This window comes from Triturus cristatus, chromosome 2_1 (assembly GCF_964204655.1).
Source record: "Triturus cristatus chromosome 2_1, aTriCri1.1, whole genome shotgun sequence".
NCBI classification, from domain to species: domain Eukaryota; kingdom Metazoa; phylum Chordata; class Amphibia; order Caudata; family Salamandridae; genus Triturus; species Triturus cristatus.
The window spans coordinates 1,161,699,585-1,161,724,281 of NC_140581.1; positions in this window are offsets into that span (position 1 = coordinate 1,161,699,585).

Genomic DNA, 24,697 nt, shown 5'->3' on the forward strand with positions numbered 1-24,697 from the left:
CCCTTCGTTTAAGCTCTGTGATGGACGAGTTCTTAATGTATATGGCGTATATGCAACAAAGTAAACCCGGTTGGGAGACATCAGATAAGACCAGTGCTTTTACAGTTAAATATTTGAAAATGTTGGGACACAATTATGGCGGCCCGATTCACAGAACTAATCTGAGAAAAAATCCTAAATTTACTACTTATGGTATTTGCAGAATACACTTACCACTGCACTTATCACTACTAACTTTACGTCCACACTTGGGCCAGAATTTCCGCACCCGCAGCGGAAATTCCGCACCCGGAGTGGAAATCTCGCACCCGGAGCGGAAATCCGGGCCGGAATACCGGCATTCTGGCCCGTTGAGCATTTCCTCACTGCTAATCACCTGTCCAAGTGCCTACCATCCCCACCATGCATCAGATATAGTCAATTAACACCAGATTGTGGGTAGTCCGGCCTGGAAGCAGAGATTCCGGCCCTAGTGTGGAAATTCCAGCACAATTGCGGGATTTCCGCTCCAGGTGCAGGATTTCCACTCCGAGTGCGGAATTTCCGCACCGGGTGCAGAAATTCCAGCCCAAGTGCGGACGTAAAGTTAGTAGTCGTAAGTGCAGTCGTTAGTGCATTCTGTGAATACCATAAATAGTAAATTTAGGATTTTGGCTCAGATTAGTTCTGTGAGTCAGCCCCGGCATGTCCATCGGGATCCGAGTCTCAACTAACAGGTTGATAATTAAACTTCATGTTGTTTGTTTTTAAGAAGAAAGAGAAAGATGAATTGGATTATTTTGCCTAATGATGAAACTGGATTGTGTGTATATCATTGCATACAATGTTAAACTGTGTCTTTGCATTTGTAATGATTTAAAATAATCGTATAAGAAGTACTTAGGAAATGATGTTAATTATCAATTGAAGCGTTGATCCAGCGCTAATACCAATAATTGATCAGGGGTCAATACTCAACAACATCACACTACAATGGCCCATACACATTCACCCAAGTCCCTGATGCGCTGGAGTCAATTTATATGTTCCGATAAATCTTTCTTTTCGAATGAGAAATTTTTTGAATAACCGATCCTTTTAATATCAACTTTCCTTCTATTTGGTCGATGGACCAATTAGTTGAATAGTTGATGGCAATGATAACTACTGACTTTGTCAACCATTTAGTCAATAAAATGATCACAGACTCTCGATAAAGTTAATAATGAATTTTTATCTAAAATATTAAAGGGTGAAATGCTCAGTTGCATTTGGTCACAGATTACAAACACTGAGTCTCGCGAAAGAACCAATCATATAAAATTGTTCAAACTCATTAAAAAATGACTTTATGCAATGAAGGAGTGGATAGAGTAAGAGACAACCGTTTCAGCAAATTATTTATGCCAACATAATATACCTAACTGAGGGATAGATGAAGAGACAATAGATTCATCTTGATACTATGTATCAATATTTTGTTGACGAAGTGCATAGGTGGAGAGACAAAAGTTTCAGAGACAAAATGCATTAATAAGTAAATTCTGAGAATGATTTAGACTAAATGCAAACCTATTGGTCTGCAGGAAAAGTCATCCCCTCGGCCTAGGAAATGGCGGGGGTTCCCTGAAACAGAATCAGGGAACAAAGGATATAAGGACAGTAACAGGACAGGTCAGGAACAGTTAGGCCTCTCTGCAAACCAACAGACAGCGTCGCATCTCCCCTCTTTCTTCCTGTCATCCTAAGCTCTAAACCACACCCCTAAAGGCACCCCAGATATACCCTAAACTTGACATGTCCATCCCTCTAATGAAGCAAACTAACATCAAACTCATTCAGTGATTGGTGGGCTTGGGGGGTGGCGTGGTCACGCCACCATGATTTCACCTTTTTTCAAACAACTTCATTGTAAAATTAATTCATATGGTCTGAATCTTAGTTTATTCACACGTTCCCTATACAATATACAATTTATAACTTTTTCTTTCATATGTTTAACATTTTCACAGAGTACATCTCCGGTCCCACGCTCAGGTACAATAGTTGACAGTCATCTGACATCCTGGCCTTCACTCCTTCATTTAATCTGCGGTACACGGCACAATTTGCTTGCCTTATGGCAGAGCAGAGTCACTCATTGACGCTTCCCCCCTCCCACAAGTTTGGGAAAATGGAGGCTCCATTCAGCACACTAAAGTAAACGAAAACGAACATTTATTAATTATATGATAATGAAATCTTCACTGTTTACCACCCACCTCCCACTATTCCTTATTAACGTCACCTAGCATGAGCGTAGCGCAAAAAGCGGCATTAATTATTACTTTAAAGCAAGATGCGATAAGCAAAATACTGGCGCACATGCGGCCTATTCATGCAACTTCTTTTAAACCACCATGTTATTACATTATTATTTATTTACGTGTTAGTTCAGGCCTGTGCAAAAGTAGTTTTCCCAGGTTTATGTTGAATGTACTTTAGTTTTACTATATCTACTTATTGTTAGTACATATTATGGGGCTACTTAATTCAAGCAGGTTTCATTTTTGTGAAACCCTGCTCCATCAATTCCCCCCTTTGATGGCTTTTAGGAGCCATCATAAAAATACCTACCATACCAAGTACCATTTTTATTCAATTTAAAACTCTGTATCTTTCTCTCTTTTTATAGCACCCTCATCTAAATATTTCATTAATTCATAGTACTCTCCTTTCATCTCTTCTAATTCTATCTCTTCCCTTTTCCTCTTTCTTGCTCTTCGTTTTTGTTCCGTCACTTCTTTTCTCCCACTCTTATACTTACAACACTTATATACTATTATTATTACTAATGCTATTGTTGCTATTGAAACAATGGGCATTATTATTTTTCCTAATAGGCTACTTCCAAAGGTAGAAAAACATTTACCTATAGAGGAGAAACTCTTACCAAGTCTCACCCAAACACCGTCAACCTCCAATTGGGTCAAATCTTTATGTAATTTCGTAATATTATTTTTATATCCCTCAATTCCTTTACTCTTATCAGGGATATATGTGCAGCAATGTTGAACTTTCAGCATACCACAGACTGCTCCCTCTTTTGCCAATAAGATATCAAGGGCAAGTCGATTTTACAGAACCATCGATCTGATCGCAACCATTTCTGTGTCAATCATCAAAAAGCAACCAGGAGTATCCGTCGATAAACCACTTTGGACAATTTTTTAATTTTGTGTGAATTCAGAACGACTCCGACTGAGGGTATCAGTGTGCCAAAAATATTGCCTACTATTTCTGAGAAGCTTGCTTTTTTGCTATGTGTTAGTCCTTGCTTTATTTCGTTCAATTTATGACTGCTTCGGTCCATATGGTACACTTTTGGGAAAACAATGGCAAAATAACAACTGCCATACCAATGTGCAGGCAACCTATAATAAGCTTTCTTGCCACACACATAGTAAACTCCTGGAAACACAGGGTCAGTTCCACCTTTCAATCCCCAAATGACAGTAATTTGGAAGGTATGTTCACACTCACTAGAGCCTATAAAATAATTATTATAGTTAGTTTTTGTTCTAAGCAAACAAATCTTTCCTTTCTGTGACCAATCCAGGGACATTGCAGCGTATTTCTCGCCTTTCTCATAATTCCCTTCTCTAAAATCCCATGGTGGTACTCAGGACTTCTGTTCTGCAGCTTTCTTTTGGAAACTCTCTCTTCTATCCTTTACCATTTCTATAAATATCTTCTCCTCAACTAGCAAACTACATGTCAAATTATTCTTATAATCATAATCTATATCTAATGTTTTAGTAATATAGAAAAATTCTCCCATACACGTGCATTCTTACCACTCAATACCTTGTTCAGTTCTTTAATAACAGGAATTTCGGAAAATATGAAATCTATATTGGAGAAGTGACACTCGAGTTTCCCCATTACATAGAACAAGCTTCTAAGTATACTACAAAACACACCATAGGTTAAAGGAAGGTGGTGATAGGTCAACACCTCAGAAACAGAGGAAGGTAATTGCAGACACACATAGCAATCACTCACATTCATAGATTCGATACATTTGTTGAGTAATTGATTGATTTGTCATGATGGAGAATGCTTCCATCAAAGGGTACTATGCTAGTATTTGGGGTTTCATTAGGTACATTATTCATTCTTTCAATTATTACATCATAAGTATTGTTTCTTTTATTAGTTACCATTAGTATAGGTACAAGAAAAGTTAATAATAACCACATAAATGTTAACAACAAAACTCTACGTAAGCAGGCTTTAATACACCTATGTTTGAGGCTAGATTTTGGAAGTTCAGTCACTTCTACATCAGCCATTTTGTATCTATATATGGAAAAAAATCTATCTATATCTCAAAATTTCTAACTACAAACATTTTAAACTGTAGTGTAATCCTACACTTCAAGGCTTTCTTCTTTACCCCCTTCTTTTATTTTTTTCTTTCGTCTGCTTAGTCTTTATTTCTTTTTCTTTCAATCAGCAAGTGTGCACCTTGTTTTGTCACAGTTCCATTAAGGGGGTCTTAGTTTGCTTTCATCAACTTGCTCAGTGTCAAAATTGTCTTTTTCTTCACTTGAATATGGACTTTCAGTCTCTTCCAAGATTACGTATGTCCACGCAGGTGCTCTGTACTTCCTACTCGGAACTCTTTCTCTTTGTGTTTTTCATACTAATTCTTGTCCTGACTCTTCTTTATCTGTTTGACTTGAGACCTCATTACTTTGTTCTGGTCTTTTCCTCAACCTTCTCTTTACAAGTGTGTACTTTAGTCTCTTTGCTCCACTTGGCCAATTATCACTTTTTCTTGGTTTCTTTGCTTTGACCACCATTTCACCTTCTACATCTGGTTCGCAGGTCGTTTGCTTGCCATTTCTTGTGGCTGTTTTTCTTCTTGATTTTCAGTTTCTTCAGATTCTTCTGTTTCAACAATAACTTCTCTTTCAGCTGTGAACTCATTTCCTACTGGTTCAAATACTGTTTGACCCATTTCAGGATGAGCTGAAAGTTCGCTTTCTTCTGGATCATCCGAAAACTCACTTCTTTCTGGTTCAGCGGCAGTCTTTGGAACCCTAGAATCTTGCGCCCACTCTACTTGACTTGTGCTCGGCTGTTCACCATCTGCATGTTTGTCTGAATCTGTCACTCTAGATTCATCAGCTTCACACACATCAGCCACTGGTCTTTGATTTTGATTCACCAGTTGTGGCTCTTTTGGTCTTTCAGGTGGATCTAGGGTTCATTTAGTGTGGCTTGTGTGAATCAGTCAGTCGGTCACACAGCTTTATTCGATCTTTATAAAAACAGACCATAAAAGCACATAATAACATAAAATCTACATATCAAATATATAAACTTATGTACAGTGTTAAAAAAGAAGTAAACAGTTTTGCCATGATCAAAATAATCCATTCAGATAAAACTTTTAAAATCCATTAAAATCCGTCAAAGTTAAGATCAATCATTATTGTTAAGGGATGGTCCCACCATTTTCCTCTTTCTGAAACATGCCCACAGGAATGAGGCTACCGCAAAGCATAGAAATGTTTCCGATAGGGCCTTTAAAAAATACATAGCCACCCGATACTGTTTAAAATTATGATACCTCAGGATTGGGAGAATGAATATTTTTAGTGTGGCTCACGTGAATCCAATTTTGCAAGCCGGGACACTTCACTGCCGTTGTTGTCACCAGGACGATTTGATAGGGTCCGTGTCACCTAGGTTCTAAACACAATTTTTGTACATGCTTCTTGATGTAAACCCATTTACCAGGACTTAGATCAGGGGCTTGATTCCGATGTATTGTAGTGGCATCTTCTCCAACCTGGTGAGACACAGAACGTACCAGTTCAGCCAATCCTCTGCAATAGCCAAGCACCAAATCATCAGATATACTCATCAGTTTGTTCGCTGGTATATATGCCTGTCTCATTGCTCTTCCCATGAGGATTTCATGGGGACTCAATCCAGTCTTTTTGTCAGGAATGCTTCTCAGACTCATTAGCACAAGGGGTAAAGCGTCAGGCCATTTCAGTGATATGGATGCACACACTTTCCCTAATCTAGATTTTACAGTGGCATTGATTTGCTCAACCACTCCAGATGCTTCGGGTCGATAGGCACAATGCAGCTTCTGCTCAATCTTAAATGCTGCACAAATCAGCCGAATTATCTAATTTTTAAAATGAGTTCCTCTATCTGTCTCTAAAGGGACTTGATTTCCAAATCGAGGGACCAGTTCTCTCAAAAGTAGTTTAGCTACTGTAAGGCTGTCACTCCTTCTCGTGGGGTAGGCTTCCACCCAACGAGAGAACAAATAAACAATGACTAGCACATATTTAAACCTGTTGCAAGGGGGAAGCTCGATAAAAATCAAGCTGAAGTCGGGTAAATGGACCACCTGCTCTCCCAATTTTTCCCCAACTGACAACTGCCTTTCTACATGGATTCTGCTGCTAACAGATAATGCACCTCTGGCAAAGGCTCTCTGCAATGACCCTGAACTTTGGATTATACTATCTCTGCTTGAAGAGTCTGATCATTGCTTCTCTTCCAATATGTGCCTGTCCATGGTAAACCCTAGCCATAAAGAGTCTGGTTTCCAAGTCTCCTTTTCCTCATCACTTGCCTCTTCTTGCATTTGCCTCACTTCATCCCAAGTTTCAAAAGCTGTTGTGTACATAACATTACATTCGGCATTTCCTCTTTCAATTGATCTGTTTAAAGCCATGGTATTTTGTGCACAATAACATGCAATTTGGACTGCATATCTGTTGCCTATCGTCACATAATCACTCTTGATTTATGTGCGGCACATTTGACTACTGCAATTCTTTTGGGCAATTGTATAGCATCCAATAGTTGTTTTACAAATTTACCATTTCAAATAGGGGAACCTGAGGATATCAGATATACTCTTTGCATACACAGCTGGCCGAAATCATGTACAATTCCGAATCCATATTGTTACTTTCAAGCTCTTGGCAACTATACATGCTCTTGTCAGAGCTATCGGCTCAGCTATTTGGGTGGATTTTACTCCTTTCAGACAGGATGCTTCAATAACTCCTTCTAGGGTGCAAACAGCATAGGCAGTAATACTTCACCTCTTTCATTCCTCAGACATGACCCATCAACAAACATCTCACAATCTCATTCTTCCAAAGGGCTATCTTCTATATTCGGCCTAGGCATAACTCTGTTATATCCAGACAATCATGATCCGCTTCTTCTCTCACTTCCTCACAGCGAGAATTAGGCAACAACGTTGCCAGATTCACAGTAGTGCACCTGACCACAGTCACATTTTCTGCACCCAGAATCCCTCTTTCATACTTAGTCAGCCGAGTAGCAGTAAGGTACTGGGTCCTGGTGCGAGTCAAAATAATCTCAACAGAATGCAGCAGACACACTTTGACTGGGTAACCCATCACAATCGGTTCACTCTGTTCCAGACTCATACAAGTAGCTGCTACTGCTTTCAAACATCCTGGCAATGCTGCTGTGACTGAATCTGAAGTAGCAGAAAAATATGCTACTGGACGTCGTGCCATTCCATGTTTCTGAGTTAGGATTGAAAGTGCACATCCATCTCTCTAACAACAGTACAATGCAAATTCTTTGGTATAATCTGGCATTCGTAGTGCAGGCGCTCGACAAAGACTGCCTCTCAATTTTATAAAAGCATCCATACTTTCATCATCCAAAACAATCGGATCTTTCACATCCTTTTGTGTCAATTTCTGTAGAGGTTTTGCAATCAGTGAGAAACCACATATCCACTGACGACGGTATCCAACCATTCCCAGAAACATTCGTACTTCTTTCTGAGTTTTGGGTGGACTTATCTGTTTGATTACACTGATTCTCTCTGGAGTTATTTTAAGGAATCCCTTTTCTATTTTGTGTCTAAGATTCTGTACTTCCTGTTTATAAAATTGCAACTTTGCTGGGGACACTTCGTGTCCACCTTCAGCCAGATGGTTCAATAGGGCAATTGTCTCTGTCACACATGCCTCTCGAGTCTTTGATGCCACCAATAGGTCATCAATCTATTAAACCAAAACCATATTTCCTGGCATGACTAGAGCCTCCAGACATTTCTTCAAGATCTGATTAAAGATTGAGGGGCTCTCTGTGTACCCTTGAGGAACTCGGAACCATGCCAAAACACGGTCTCCGAACTGGAAAGCAAACAAATACTGGCTTTCCGGGTGCAAAGAAATCAAAAAGAATGCTTGGCACAAGTCAAACACTGTGTACCATTCAGCATCACATGGAATTTGATAAAGAATCACTGCTGGATTTGACACTACTGGACAAGGCACTACAATTGTGTTAATTTTACGCAAATCCTACACTATGCTTTATTTCCCACTGGGCTTTTTGATACCTATGATAGGCGAATTACAAGGACTGCTCATTATTTCTTTTAAGATTCCTTGTTCAATCATTTGATCAATTACTGGAGTAACTCCTGAAATCACTTCCGGACTCATCCTGTACTGATGTGTGTTCGGATATACAGCACCATCCTTCACTATTACCTGAACCGGATCTACTTTGGCCGTTAGGCCAAGTTCTTTTCCTGTAAAATCTCACTCATCTGGATTCACTACGCTCTTTAATTCTTCAGGCAGATTCTCTTCTGTGAGAAGTGAAAAAAATTCATCCACTTCTGTCCCTTACTTCACTAGCATCCTCTTGAATTCTTCATCTTCGTCTGGGGTCTGAAATGCAATACCATCTGGTGTACAACAGATGGTGCAGTTCATTTTACATAACAAATCTCTTCCCAAGAGGTTTACTGGGCTCGAGTCACACACCACAAACCCATACATGTCTTTGAACTTTCCAATGTGAACTTCTATTGGGGATGTGACCGGCATTCTAATATGTTTATTCAAGACTCCTATAACCTGGATAGTTTCTCCCGAGAGGGGTAGGTTTGGAATTTCTGCTGCTCTCACAACAGAACGGGTAGCACCAGTGTCCACTAAGACTGTAATATCATTCCCTTCCACCTTTCTGTCAACAAATGGACCTGACTGATGTATCGTTAAGGATGGGCCAAGTACGTACTCTTCCTCCCCCCTCAGGCACCGTCATTGAGATGAATCTGAATCATTCCCATTGCATTGCACCCAATACTGCGGAATCACACCTTGATTCTTACCCTGCTGGTCACCTCCGCGATATCCAGCATTCGCACTGTACCTCTGCACCTGAGCATTCACATTGTTTTGCATGGTAGCTTGTGGCACCTGTAACTGTGGAATTAAATTTTGATTTCCCCCATTTCTCTTTTTAGCAGATCTACACTCATTCCTCCAATGTCCAATCTTTCATAACGCATGACAAGAACATTTCTTCATAGTTTCTTCTTTACTCATTCTCCCCTTTCCTTTACCTCCACTATAGTTTTGTCCATTGTGACTCTGACCACTTGCCTGATTATTAGTTTGAGGGTCATTATTTGCTTCCTGCTGTTCCGCCACTTTCACCTGTGCCCACCTCATTTTCTCCTTTAACTTTTTATGTCTGGATTCATGTAATCACTACAATATTTTGCATAACTCAGGATTTCATCTATCGTTTTGCTTTGCCAACAGATCAAATGTTGTTGAATCATATTACTAAATTTCTGGTCTTAATTCAAACACAAAACGATACACGAAATGTCCCATATCCTTATCTCCGATGTTCTCAAATCCACTATATTGTTTAAATACTTGCAGCAACCGTTGATAGTAGGCATGAACTGACTCCTTTGGTTCCTGGGTGGTTCTGTCAATTTTAACTCAATCTGTTTCTTTCGGGGAAATTTTCCCTTTCAGAAACGTGATCACTTGATTGGAATTTTTCATCACCTCCTCTGATGGAGCACCTGTTTTAGCATCCCTGGGATATTCATCCTTGGGCCAGTCAACAGTGATCTTACACTCTGTCCATAAATCAGCTGGTACGACAATCTCAAACAACCCGTCTAAATCCTTTAGCAGAACTTTCGAGACCTTTACAAACCTTTCTACCTGTTTGTACCATTCAACGGGTTTCTCTCTCAGTCTGGGAAAATCATTTGTGAAAGATAATATATCCTGTCTTGACCAAGGAACATGAACATATGCACCACCTGGTAGTGCTCTCATCGGACACACCCTTTCAACCTATTCTGTTTCTTTCATGGGAAACATAGATGCTCCTTTGTTAGCTGCTTCTTCCTTCTTTTTCGTCCATCTGACTTTCCAGCGATCTACATCTCCCCATTTCTTCAAAATATTCATTATTTCCTTTATCTGTAACCTTCTTCCAGAAGCATTCAAACTGTCTAAGTTCTTGTCAGTGAAAGCCAACCTACACTATTTCTGTAATACCTTTGACTTTTCTATGTCAACTCCATACTCCCTAGCAGCTTCGGATATTTTCTCATGTAAATTCTTTGCCCTCCAGGTACTACTTTTGCACAAAAACAACAATTCTTCATCACAATAGCTTCCTAGTCTGTCTGGACTTATTGTTCCAATAATCATTTCTTCTGAATCAACTTTCAACTGACTCACATTTATACTCTGTGAGGTTTGGGCTTCGGCATTTCTTTTATCCAATTATTTAATTCTTCCGGTGAAGGACCTGCTGAACTCCCTGCTATTGGAGTGACATTTGGCCCTATTCTTCTTGGCTCTAATTGTATACTTCTCGGTGGCGTCTCTGTTATCAACTCACTAACCAGAAGCTCTAACAATGTATTATTCACATTCACCTGTCCATCGCCCATCCTCATTTATACCACTCCTGATGCTACTCTCTGGCACAGCTAATGCATGTACCTTAGACACATTCTGTCTATTTACATTCAACTGAACCACTGGACCAATGGTTACCAGTACCGTCAATGCTTCTGCATTCAAATTCAACTGTATCAATTTTTGAACCTGTTCTAACCTGACCTTATTCAACAATTTGGCTTCCTTTTCTTTCACTACTTTCGCTATCTCTGAGACTTGCAGTCAATGGAGTTCCGTATTGTGGGGCACTTGGAGTCACCACCCCTAAATTCTCTTCATATGGGGGAGGTCTTTTGTTCATAATAACCTCTATTAATTCATCATCATCAGAGTCATGTCACCTCTTACATTTGGAGTTTCTATATGGTTTCTTTTTTCCTTACATTTTCCTCCAGTTTGCTCTTCAACTGTTAAGACTGGGTACAAGCCTTCTGTTACCACAGCTCTCGTATGATATCCTCGTTCCAACAGCATAAAAGAAGCAGGCGTTTTTGGAGGCGGAATTAAAAATTTGCGAACATTCGTGCCAAGAATTTTCAATTCTATTAAGGACAACGGAGGCGAGGATTATGCTTCTCATTTCTTTACTGAAGCTCACAGCAGCCAATGAAAACACATAAACAAAAACCATGTGATCAACCAGAGAGTCCCAGGGTTTTTTAAGGTCCCTGCATGAACATAGAGTCCTCTTTCTTTGTAAACATAACAGTTAAGTCCATTCACGACCTGCTCCTGAAGAACCACCGGCAGACGAGGACTGTTCCAACCAACAACTGAAGGCCCAATGGGGCTGTACATTCGAACTGGAACACGGTCCAGAGAATTCACCATTGTGTAGACACGAAGAACTGCATACTATCCAGCCACAGCTGAACCATAATCAGGCTTTACTTGCTATCAGCACGTGGAATAAAAGACAAACACCCCGTAACAGCCATTAATAACCACTTGGTAAAATGTCAACAATGCATAGCTTGTACAAAACAAAGGGGGTGGGAAAACATTCAAATGTATGCAATATAAAATAGCATGATCAAGCAGATAATATGACATAATATCGTCTGGGTGGGATAATCCTCGCCTCCGTTGTCCTTAATATAATTGAAAATTCTTGTCACGAATGTTCGCAAATTTTTAATTCTATGTCAGGACTGAAGGTTCCGATTATGCTTGTTCAAAGCTTAGCCACCACCACAGAAGCCACATCGACAATAGGTTTGTAATAAAATGCTTTAAATGTATGTTCAGTAGACCAGTCAGCTGCATTCATGATGTCTGACAGGCTGACACCTGATGAATATGCTTTGGAAGCCATAGCTGCACGGGCTGAATGAGCCCCAAACTTGGAAATATCAATCCCTGCTTCGCCCATGAGCCAATGCATCCATCGAGATAATGTAGCCGGAGCCACCGGGCGAAAGGGTTTTTGCAGAGCAATCAACAATTGACCTTGCATATCAGTACGAAATTCTGCTGTACTTACCTCGTAATCTTTAACACATTGCACCATGCACAGCTTGGGATTATTTGGAAAAGCTGGGTAGGTGACAGATGCAGTGTTACACTTAGTTCTACTAGACAAGGTAAAGGTCACTCCTTCTGGGGAAAACCTACGCCCGCTAAGTCCAATGCACGTACATCGAAAACACGTTTACAAGAAACTAGACATAGGAGCATTGTTAACTTAACTGAGAGTTGTTTACGGGATAAATACTTATTGTAAGGCCACGCTTCCAGAACCTTAAGGACAATGGAAACATCCCACAACTAAGAATATGTAGGACACGGAGGTTTGACCATCCGTACGCCTCTAAGCAGCTTACACACCAATGGATGTTCACCAATGGGTTTGCCATCCATGGGTAAATGACCTGCCGATATGGCGGACCGAAAGTTGTTGACTGTTCTGTATGCCAAACCTGAGGATGCAATAGAGGCCAGAAAGTTGACAACTAAAGAGACATGTGCTTTAGAGGGATCCAAGTCCCGTTGAGAGCACCAATCACACCATCTCTTCCAAGAGGAAGCATATCTTTTATGGGTGTCGGCCGACCAGGCCTCAGTGATAAATCAGCCTTGCGTGAAAGGCCCGGGACCTTCCATCTGTCCCTGAAACCCACCAGGCCACTAGAGGAAGTTGGCCCGATATCACCAGTGGATGAGGAATCTGAAGAGGGTCCAGCAGTAGGTTCTCTATCCGAGGGAGAAGAACTGGGATTGCACAACTCATTCCCAGAAGGACTGGGAACCATGCTTGTGCCCTCCATAACGGAGTGATCAAGATGAGTTCCACCCGAAAAGCCCTGGTTCGTGCTAGAACCCTGGGAATCATCATAAACTGGGGAAACGCATAACACAGGGACGTCGGCCACTCCTGTAGGAATGCATCCGTGGCCAGAGCTTCTGGGTCCGGCCTCCAACCGAAAAGAAAAACTAGGAAATCTGTCTGTTGAGACGGGATGCAAACAAGTCTATCTGACAGGGACCCCATAGATGGATCAGGTTCTGAAATTCACGGGGAAACAGTATCCAGTCGCTCGAGTCCTGTAGATTGCGGGAGTGCCAATCTGCCACCTCGTTGCTGTAGCTCAGAAGATATTCCGCTACTACCGAGATTCTGTTCTGAAGACAGAAGTGTCAAAAGTCTTTGGCAATCTCTGCTAACATCCGTGACTTGGTACCGCCCAGTTTGTTGACATACCGAACCGCCGATATGTTGTCCATCCGAAGAAGGATACAACAATCTGTCTTCTGGGGAGATAGACATTGGATCGCAAAGGACCCAGTTAATAGTTCCAGGCAGTTGATATGTAAATGTAGCTCTTCCGGCGACCAACGACCACCCGTGGACAATTGACCGCATCGGGCTCCCCAACCCCAATGGCTGGCATCGGATTCGATTATCACATCCGGAGTTGATCCGAATAGCGCCCGGCCATTCCAGGCCTCCATGTGGTTTAACCACAGCTCATCTCCAGCCTTGCCTCTTCTGAGTAATTGAAGCCTTTTTGGAGATGGCGGATCTTGAGCCGCTGAAGGGCCCGGTAGTGAAGGGGACCCGGGAAGATCGCCTGAATGGAAGAAGCCAATAAACCCACTATTCGGGCTAATGATCTCAGGGATATCGTCTGCTTGTGAAGTGTAGACCTCAGTTCCCGTTTGATAGCCCTGATCTTTGGCATCGGAAGCAAGAGTTGGCAAGTCAAGGAGTTGACTAGGAAACCCAGGAATTCGATAGATTGAGTCGGGATCAGTACCGATTTTTGTGGATTCACAATGAATCCCAAATTCTGCAATAGACTGATCGCCCAATTTAGGTGTATCCAAACTAGTTGGGGGGATGTCGCCATAATGATGATGTCGTCTAGATATATTATGAGACGGACTCCCCGGGCTCTGAGCAACTCTACCACTGGTCTTAGAAGCTTCATGAAGCACCATGGTGCCGACGACAGGCCGAGCGGGAGAACTTTATACTCGTAGCAAACTCCTTTCCATAGAAACTGGCGATGAGGGGGAAATTGACAAATATGCATCCTTCAGGTCCAGTCGGACCATCCAGACTCCTTCTTGGAGGAGGTTGCGTAATAGATGGATACCTTCCATCTTGAAGTGTCTGTAAACAATCCATGAATTGAAATCTCTGAGGTTCAACACCAGTCTGGACCTACCCCCTTTCTCCTCCACTAGGAAGACATTGCTTAAGAAACCATGAGGGTGGAGAGTGGAAGTCACTATCGTGCCTTTCTGCAGTAGGGACTCGATTTCTGTTGAGATAAAGTTCTGATCTCGTTGGGAAAAAGACAGCGGGTGTGGGTGCATGTCCTGGAATGGAGAATTGTACAGCTCTAGCCTGTACCCTTGTACTGTTTCTAACATCCAAGCATCCTGAGAGATCTCGCGCCATCTGTCTAGAAAACACATTACTCTCCCCTCCAAAATCACCTTGGAACAGGGAATCAAGCTCACCTGAGTTTCCGGAGTCTTGCTGACCACCGGAATTACCGCCAAACCTGCCTCTGCGGAATCTGTTCCGGTATCTTCGAGTGGAGTAGAAGGAGGAGGTATTGGAGCCTGAATCTTGATATCCTCCTCTTTGATGGCCACGAGGGGTGCCTTGATTTGAGCCACGGCCGAACGAGCGCCCCCGAAAGCGTCCGGCCCTGCCGAAAACCGGGCGGAATGCTCACTTAAGCGATCCTTGGGCTTTGTCCAAGCCACTGAAAGTAGCCACAAATTTTGTTAACTCTTTCAGAAAAGGTTGTCCAAACAGCATTCCCTGGGCCAAAGGGCCCGATTCTGAAGTTGATAGCTCAGCGAGCTTAGGATCTAATTTCAGCAGGATAGAACGACGGCGTTCAGTAGATAACGCACAGTTGGCATTGCCGAGTTGGCAAACCGCTCGCTGTGCCCAGCCAATCAGTTCTTCAGGATCGATCGCCAACTGAGACTCTTTGGCACGGAATTCTAATTCTAGAATTTTGGTCAGAGGATCTGTAATATCTAAGAGTTTATCCGGACAGGATCTCCAAGACTGATCAAGGCCCTTCTTGGGATCTTTCGTATACTTTTTGAGGTAGGTTAGCATGGAGGGATCTACGTCGGGCGTCTCCGCTACCTTACCGGGCAGATCTGGTCTGGGGCATTCTGACTGAAGTCGGGCTCGCACTTCCTTATCGAACGCTTGCCTAATGTGAGCATGCACATAGTCTGCCACCTCTTGGGGTGGAAGCCAGGCCGAGGAATTTGGGTGGATAATATCGGATGGCTCAAAACTGAGGACCTTGGGAGTGGAAGGTTTCTCAGTGTGTTTCTCTTTCCTCGCCTTCTTTACAGGTCTAGGGGCCTCTTCCTGATCCGTAGAAGAGTCTAAAGAGGAATCCTGGTCAGTGTCCTGAGGGAGTTCAGTGATCGTGGCTTCTTTGCTAGGGATAGCGTGCTCTTGGTCAGCCATGGATTTGGCAAGTCTAGCGAAATCTGCTGCGTGCGGATTGGTCCTTCCTTGCCCACTTCTGGGGCGAGAGCCTGTAGAGGGCAGCCAGCCTTGTTGCTTGGCGTAAGTGCAGAGATGACGTTTGAGGGGTTCAATAGCCCTCACAAGTGCTCTGTTTACTGAATGTTGGACACCTGCGTCCAATGCCTCCATGAGGTCCTGTTCCATTGACCCAGAGGGTTCCTCCTCGTAGTAATAATAGTCCTCCTCATAATACTCAGCCATTTTGCACACAGAGTGCTGATTCAAGACCCCTGAGGACTGTAAATATAGAATATGTATTTGACAGGAGGTTAGGGGGAGTGGCAACGCAGGCAAGCTTAAGCAATAATAAAGGCACTGTAAGATGTGGAGGGAGGAAGCTTGCCAAGAAACCACTCTAGGCAAGGCCTATGCTTATTGATACAGTTAGGGGAGCAAAACGAGCACTTTCTTTACAAGAAATTCGAAGACAGTTGCAGTTAAAACGGGGTCAGGTGCTAAAACACGCAGCTCCGGCGTTCATTAAAGCCTCCCAATAATATAGGCAAAGATGGCTGCCGCGCATGCACGGAAGCAGCCGCTCGTCAGAAATAGAAATAGGACCACGTGTCTATGAGACGCGCGTCCTAGCTCCCCGGTGCCTCCCGCTCCACTGAATTTGTCGCAAGCGCGAAGGAGGATGCGCTATGAAGGGCAAAGTCTCGGGACAGCAAAAACGCTACCGAAGGAGCGCGCTCAACAACCCCCCAAGATGCGCTGTACTTCACCTGCCCTACGGGGGCGAGCTGGGAATGCGCACGGTATGTCAAAAGACCGAAGCGGCAAGGAGCCGATCGGAATGAATAGCACCGCACTTCCCCTTCACTACAGGGGGCGAGCTGGAAATATGCTCATAACTGCAAATGCTGAGGAGGAGCCGATCTGAGCGAATTGCGCGACAAACCGCGGCGTCCATTGTACCCCCTGGGGGTACAATGTAGCAATACCAGGCAAGTGATTATAATGTAAGCACCATTAACGAGTAAATGCTTAGCAAACACAATATAAAACATAGGATAATAATAATACCATAAATTATCAGTAAGACAAGAGGGTAAAGCACTTAACTGACTGCAGAGCAGCAAAGAAAGAGGACTCTATGTTCATGCAGGGACCTTATATACCCTGGGACTCTATGGTTGATCACATGATTTTTGTTTATGTGTTTTCATTGGCTGCTGTGAGCTTCAGTAAAGAAATGAGAAGCATAATCGGAATTCCCTGTCTAGTCACAATTGATTTATTCTTCATTTTCTGCATCAACTTCATTTTCTGACTTTCTCCACTAATGGGTCTAATCATAACTAAACAAAAACAATCTTTCCATAATTCCCCTTATTTTGTTGGTTAACTTTCGTCCTATACCAGCGTGTCTCACACCAACCAACCAGTCAGAGCACTGCTACGTAAGCAAAGTCTCAACCAATACTAGCGCGGCTCACACCAACCAACCAATCACAGCACAGTACACGCCCGCAGCCTGACCAATGTCAGCGCAGCTTTTTCTGACATCAGTATTACTCCTTTCACTGACCCTCCCTTTACAAAATTTTACTGCAATATTGTTCTGGGTTTTCTTTAATCAAAATTCTATTAGTAACAACATAAAAAAATGCTACTTTGTCTGATCCACTGAGCAAAGAGATAGTTTTCGCTCTTAAAACCAGAATTTCACAAGAGGACTTTTTGGCGTGAAAAGGAGTATTTCTGTTCTCCTGGAAATAAGATTAGAGTTTCGGAAGGGGACCCTTCACTAATCAGACACTCTACTCCCATCTGAAATTACCTAAATACAACACCTACATCCCTATGTAGCTTTTAAGTATTATTTCAACAGACAAAGTACTTCTGCAGTGTTATTTCTTTACCGCTCTCTTCTGCCTACTTCCAGCATATTCCTTCCCGGGATTCCTCATGTATCTTCGTACCTTTCTTGTCAGTATTGTTGGCAAGTGGTTTATTAGTAGTGATAAGAAGGGACCTACCACTAGTAATAAGGCCACAAACACAACAAAACTTCAAATAAGGTCTCGATAAATTATTCCTTGTCCAACCCTTGGCAGCTCACAATGAGCAGGCAGGCTTAACTTAGGAGACAGGTGTGTAAAGCATTTAAAAGCGCCATTAAATTAAATAAGTAAGGCACAATACACATTAAAACTCCAAAATCAATTTATAAACAAAGGTTACATTTTTATGAACAAATAGACAGCAAAACAAAACAAATCCAATGTAGGAAACCTGAGATATGAATTTTTTAAAGAATAAACACTTTCTAGTGCTAAAAACCAATAGTGCCAATTTGGGACAGCTGGTCGCCCTTGACTGGAACAAAGTCAAAGTTTGAGTCTGACTGCGATGAAACCCTGGTCGGATAAACTAAGCGGGAGGCCTCGGTCAAAATTTTACCTTTGTGCTTAAAAACTTTTCTGGAGGATTTTCTCTCAACGTTGAGTGGGCCTCTCTAGCAGGACAGACTCGCAGTGGCTTTGTCTGTTTGGTCCAGCGCGAGCCCTCACACAACACCTGGAAGTCTTGAACTCTGGAGCTTCCAACAGGACAAACCTGAAATCCAGGCCAGGTCATGGATTGACACAGTCAGCTTGACTCTCAACGTTGAGTCCGTCACTTTATGGAGTTTTTCCCAAAGTTGCTTCAAACTTCTGAAACTTCTTCCTGAAGTTCCTCTTATGGGTTTAAAGTGTCCAAAACACTGAGATGATCCTTGGAAGTTTGGGACTACAATTTTCACAATGCACCAGGAAAACAATCCTTGAAAGTCCACTGGATGCACTCCAGGCTGGGGACATCTTGGTGGAGATGGTGCAGGTGAGCTCTGTTAACCTGTTGCTGTCAGGGAGTCCACTCCTTACTCCTTATAAAGCCAGGCAAAGTCCTTGGGGCTGTAGTCCCAGATTGTGCAGCAAGTGCAGTCCTTCAGAGTGCAATCCTTTGGGTGCAGATCAGAGTTTCAGCTGGGCATTCCATCTCCTTGTTGTTTCTAGCAGGGGATCTGAGTTGCCATGCAGCTCTTCCATATTTATTCAGTGTTCCTGAGCGTCAGGCAGAGGGGCATCCCTGGCCAATGGGATGCAGGGTGCCACCCTCAGGTATGACCATTTCCTTCAAAGTGTGGCATATTCTTGTCCCAGAAAGCACTATTCTTCCAAAATCAACAAATGGAGGAATCGTCTCCTGAAGGGTTAGATCTGGCTAAGCCAACACAGTAATGGGGCTAAGATTTTCAAACACTCCCCTTCAAGCACCTTCACTGATCTAATTACAGGGGCTCCTATGTGGCTGGGGTGCAGGATGTGGGGGTGAGACTGTGCTGTCCCAAAGTGTCCTTCTCCCTTTGAAGACCAGTTTGGCCACTCCACCCACATCCTGCCTTCTGCTTCTGCAGTTTCAGTTCTCCTCCCACAGGAAACCCTTTGTTTCTATAGCAGGCCACTTCACATCTTATTAAGACAGCTTGGCTCAGCCTAGAAGAGGATGGCCAATCAGTAGAGGGCAATTGGAAGGCTGGATTTTGGCTTACAGAAAATAAAGTTCTATAACTTCTTTTCTGTAATATTTTTTATAAATCAACAATGGCAAGTTGTTTGATTTAACATAACTATCAGTCTTTAAAATACATTTTTATCTTGCTCCTGTCAATATTGATACTTAAATAAAATATTACCATGTTAGCCTATGGAAATAGTTTTCTGAAATGGGTCAAAACTAAATTGGCAGAATTCCCTCACAAGGGCTTATAACAAATCTTTTATAATGTTCCTGCTTATGGTTACAAGGCACCCTACCCCTGAGGCACCTATGGGTGACTAATACATAGAAATAAGGTAGTTTTTTATTTTAGAAGTACTTTTAATTCCAAAGTCGAATGTGCATATTCATTTGATGTAAAGGCAGCCTAAAAAGCAGTGCTGCCTTTAAATAGACAGCAGGCAACACAGTAGTGCACACCTAAGTTCATTAAGTCTATTGGGCCTCTAAACCTACATGCCTTATTATGTACTAGGGACTTTCAGCTAGGCTGTCAGTCCCAATTGTAATTAAACTAATTACCATATACCATATAATCAGAGCACTGGTTCTGGGTCTGGTAAGCAGAGCCCAGGGCACAGTCAAATTAAGTTACCACCAGTATCAGGCAAAATAAAAATGGGGGTGATCAGGGCAAAAAGGATGACTTTCCCACAAATATATGTGTGACCCCTAATATAGGTCCTAAAAGCTTATAGGGCAGGGTCCATTGTATTTAAAAATAGGACATGTGGGTTTAAGTTTTACATGCCCTGGTATTGAAAAACTGCTTAACTATGTAAGGCCTATCTCTCCCTTTGACTAACACTGGGTTACCTTATTATATTTAATAAGTGCTAGCTTTGGATTAGGAGCAGGTAGAGATGTCATTTGTAGACTCAAATGAATTGCAATTTGAAATACTCTTTAGTTATAAAGATTCATTTTAAGTAATCATTCTGAAAATGCCACTTTTTGAAAGTTGGACTGCAATCTGAGTTCTTGCCATTTCTCGTGCCCTTAGATCTCACCAAGCCCTAGTCCTGAAGAAAACCCGCAAAGACAATTTGGGTTTGAAACACATAGACCAGGATTTATGGGGGATCCCAGTCAAACGATTATCAATATGGAGGACTAAAATTCATTTTTCCACAAGCAAGTGTTTGCAGACCCATATTAGATACATCTGGACCCTCTCAGTGTCCCAAAACCAAGAGTGTTTTCTGTGAATGTTTTGCTCTAGTTTCTCAAGTTTAGGATTGGTTAAGACTGATTTTTACTTGTTTATGTCTTAGTTTGTATCAATTTTTGAGTTTGATCCTATTTTGTTTTTGTTGGTCTTTAACACTTAGCATATGGGTTTTTTTACAAACTATTCATTGTACAGCCATTGAATTGAATGTAGTTTTTCTTTTCTTTCATCGCACCAATTGTGAAAGTTCAAAATGGGCTTTATTCAAATGTAACTAAAGAAATTTGAGGTCATGTTAATTTATTAAAAGGTCCTTCATGTATAAGTAAAGATGTGCTTGAATCAGATAACCACCTGATGTTGTATTTGTGTTTACAGTAGTTTGAGGCCCAAGGTGGTTGTAGGTAAGGGCCAACCCCCCCCCCCCCCAATTCAGATAGAACACATTTAGAAAGTTGGCATTTCCTATCCGAACCATTTTGTGCCTCTGCCAGTGTCCTGGGCCACTTAACTATGAATTGCTCTGCTTTTGGACTTTGTGTATTTCTCCCAGACAATAATAAGAAAGGGGACTAGGTGTGGGCAGGATGGGCCATCCTGCTATAATGACTGGGGCAAAGCTATCTCTGCCCTATTTATACCTCAATGGGCTTGCCTCCAGCGCACACAAAAGAACCTGACACCAGCATTTTGTCACCCCAGACTTCTTGAAGCCTTGGCATAGAAAGAGAACAACTTTCAAGAACCAGATGTGGGGGTAGGACAGGGTGTTCCCCCACATACAAAGGCTAGAACAGGTATATATATATTTTTTTTTTTTAATTCATGTCTCATTGTATTTGGCCTCAGCAGATTTCTATTGGCCATCAGCTTTATAGGGAAAAAGAGAGGGAAAAGATCCAGGCCTGATGCTCGTACTTAGTGAACACAGTGTTTTATTATGTATTAAGTGGCTTGGCCCAAACTAAACCAAGTAGAGCAGTTTTACTATGAATGCATTATATTGATGCCTATGAATTATTTTAGTACAACGATTAATAACTGTGTATCTTTGGAAAGGGTCAATCTAGTATGCACTAGCACTTTTATGTACTTCCCTATGTCAGGTTTAAGTAGCAGCAATATGCTCACTTCTCTTAGCGTAGGGGGTAGTTTGCCACTTTCGAGCGAGTCTTGGTATACCGCCGTGAGATGGGGATCTAGGATCTGCGCATAACAGTTATAGAATGAGGCTGGAAGGCCATCCAGTCCAGGGGCCTTGTCATTTGGTAGGCTATTGATGACTTGTACTACTTCATCTGTAGTGAATGGTTTGTCCAAATATGCTCTGTGGGCTCTGCCCAGCCAGAGCAGTTTGATCGAGTCAAAATAGGAATGGATGTCCTCTGGCAGGCCTGTGTGCCGGTAGGTATATATATCAGAATAGAAGTATGTGAGGTGGTTCACTATTTCCTGGGGACCTCTTATGGGCTGTTGGGCGTCATCTCTTAATTCCGTGACGTAGTCTATAGTGCGTGGGGTTTCAGCAAGGAGGCTAGAATTTTACCTGGCCGATCTCCCTCCTCGTATCTTCGAGCCTGTGTGTGGTTACCTAGTTATTTGACTTCTCTCTGTACCTCCTCCTCGAATTCAGTTCTGATGAGGGGCAGGAGCTCAGGGTCATTGTATTTGTAATAGTCAAGTTCTAGTGTTCGGATTTGCGTTTTAAGCCTATTGAGTGTTTGCATGAGGGCATTAAGAAAGCCAGCTTGTCTGGCTGTACATAGGCCCCAGAATACTACTTTGAATGCCTCCCACAGAGAGGATGGAGATGACACGGTTCCTTCACTGAGCAAGAAGCATTCAAGGATGTCTCTTTTTATTTCCTCATGGAATGCAGCATCCAGCAGTGCTCTGGGCGGGCGTCTCCACAGAAAGGCCTGGCTAGGCATTGATGGTATCAGTAGGCGGAGCAGGCAGGGTGCATGATCAGATAGGATTCTAGGGAGGTGCTTAATGCCTGTGGTCCATGTGGCTATGTATTATGATAGTAGACAAAAATCTATACGAGACCAGGCAGAATGTTGAGTCGTGATGCATGTGCCCTCTGTTACATTTGGGTGCCACTGCCTCCAAATATCTATTAGCCCATTGTCCCTTATTATTGTGTTTAATGAGGCGCTGGCATTAGGGTGCAGCTTACGGGCTGCGCCCTTGCGGTCTAGGGAATTGTCAAGGATAGCACTATAGTCTCCCCCAAAGCACAGTACCGCTGCCATGGCCACATCTCGGTGAGCGCACGTAAGTAGGAACGAAGAAACGTCACCGGCCGGCCGCCGCGCGGCCAGGAACTACACAACCCAGAATGCCTAGCGCGTCACGCTCGACGTCGCGAGAAGACGCATAAAGCAGGAAGTCGAGTCCCGGGACGCTGTCGTAAATTCTCAGCTCCGAGTTACTTTCGTCCGCTGCAGTTCCAGTTCTCGTACTCCTGGTCTGGTAAGGGTGCTTGCACCACATCTTGTCCTTGTCCTTGTGCCAACCTCCGTTGGTGAGCGGCTGCTCGTGCGGAGGCTGGCGTTCCTTGGTTTACATTTCTAATCGCACTCTGGAGTTGATCGGCCTGCATTGTCGGCCGGCGGGGGTGAGAGGCGTTCCCTGGGGGTCATCGCTATTGGTACTCTGGATGTGATCGGCCTGCATTGTCGGCCGGCGGGGTTGCATTGCCACTATACGTCCTAGGGGCGTCTCACCTGTACCGAGTTCTTTTAAGTTGCTCTGGTCCAGCCAAAGTCCGTGTAAGAGTCATTACACTGGGTACAAACATTGCCACGGTTGTCTGGATTACAGACGGTTACACTACAAAGCAAAGTAGCAGTCGAGGGGATGAGCTAGTGACTGTATGCATGTGGCTTGCTGTGTATGTGATGTAACAGAGTCACAGCATTGTTTAATGGTATTATCTCTGGCTCTATCTTTAACAGGGGTTGGCATGAGTGGTAGAAGTCTACGCTCTATCCCTGTGATGAACGGTGGAGTCCAGAGAAGGGTAGGTGCTGGGCCAGAATTCCGTGCCTGAGTATAACGAGAGTGGGATCGTGCATGCATGATTGATTGTTGTTTCTCTCGTTCCTGCAGAATTACCCAAACCAAGTTCGCCCTCACAGAAGTCACCCCTCCACTATTGTTTCTATCGCAATCACTACATGGATGATTCTTTTCTTTACAGGTACAGGGGGTTCCGTACCGGGCTTGGCCTAGAGGCCTGGCTTTCGTATAATATGTGTTTCTGAAGGCGATGTTTACCATTGTATGTTCTATTTCTTTTCATTTCAGATCTCCCTCCCTGCTGTTCCCTTCCTTTCCTTCCCCCTACTTGATCCTTCCGATGACCTGTGCCATCACGGCTTGTAGGCTTGGGTAGTTCAAGAGGTGGACCCTTCATTCACCAAACCGATCCTGAGGACTGGTCAGCGTTACAACCGCATCCAATTTGCGCCACCCTACCCCAGAGGTCATTGGAAAATTCAGGTGTGTCCGTATTAGGGCCATACACCACTATCAGTACTACCCTTATTGCACCTAATGTACCCTCCAACAAGGTGAATCTCCCTTCCGGGTCAGTCTGGGTTTTAATCAGGTTCCAACCCAATCCCCTGTGTATGAGGATCGTGGGCCCTCTAGCATAATTTGAATATATCGCCAAGTAGATATCCCCCCAGTGTCTATGTTGGAGACTGGCACTTGCTGTGTTTTGCAAGTGCATTTCCTGAAGAAAACAGATATCTATTTTGTGTTGAATTAGGTAGGACTGTATAAGTCTTTATTTCCTATTGTCGTTAAGCCCACGTATGTTCCATGTGAGACAGTTATATGTGGTCATGTCGAAATAGTATGGAACTCGAGTGCGCCCACATTTCTTCGGCTTTTATGTCTTACTGTACAATCCGCGGAGTAGTTATTCTTATTAGCAGTGCTGTGTACATTATTACTGTGTGTCTCGCTGTTTGTGTAACATGACGTGCGTACCTTATGTTGTTGTAGCCTTTCCCCTTTCAAACTAGTAACACCCTCCCCTTAAATCCCACCCCCACCAACACCCCAACCAGGTTGAGTCTGCGGATCCCCCCTACAACTAAACCAACATAACAATCAAAAGCAAAAAAGAACCCCAAATTGAAAAAAGATGGAATTTTGGGAACT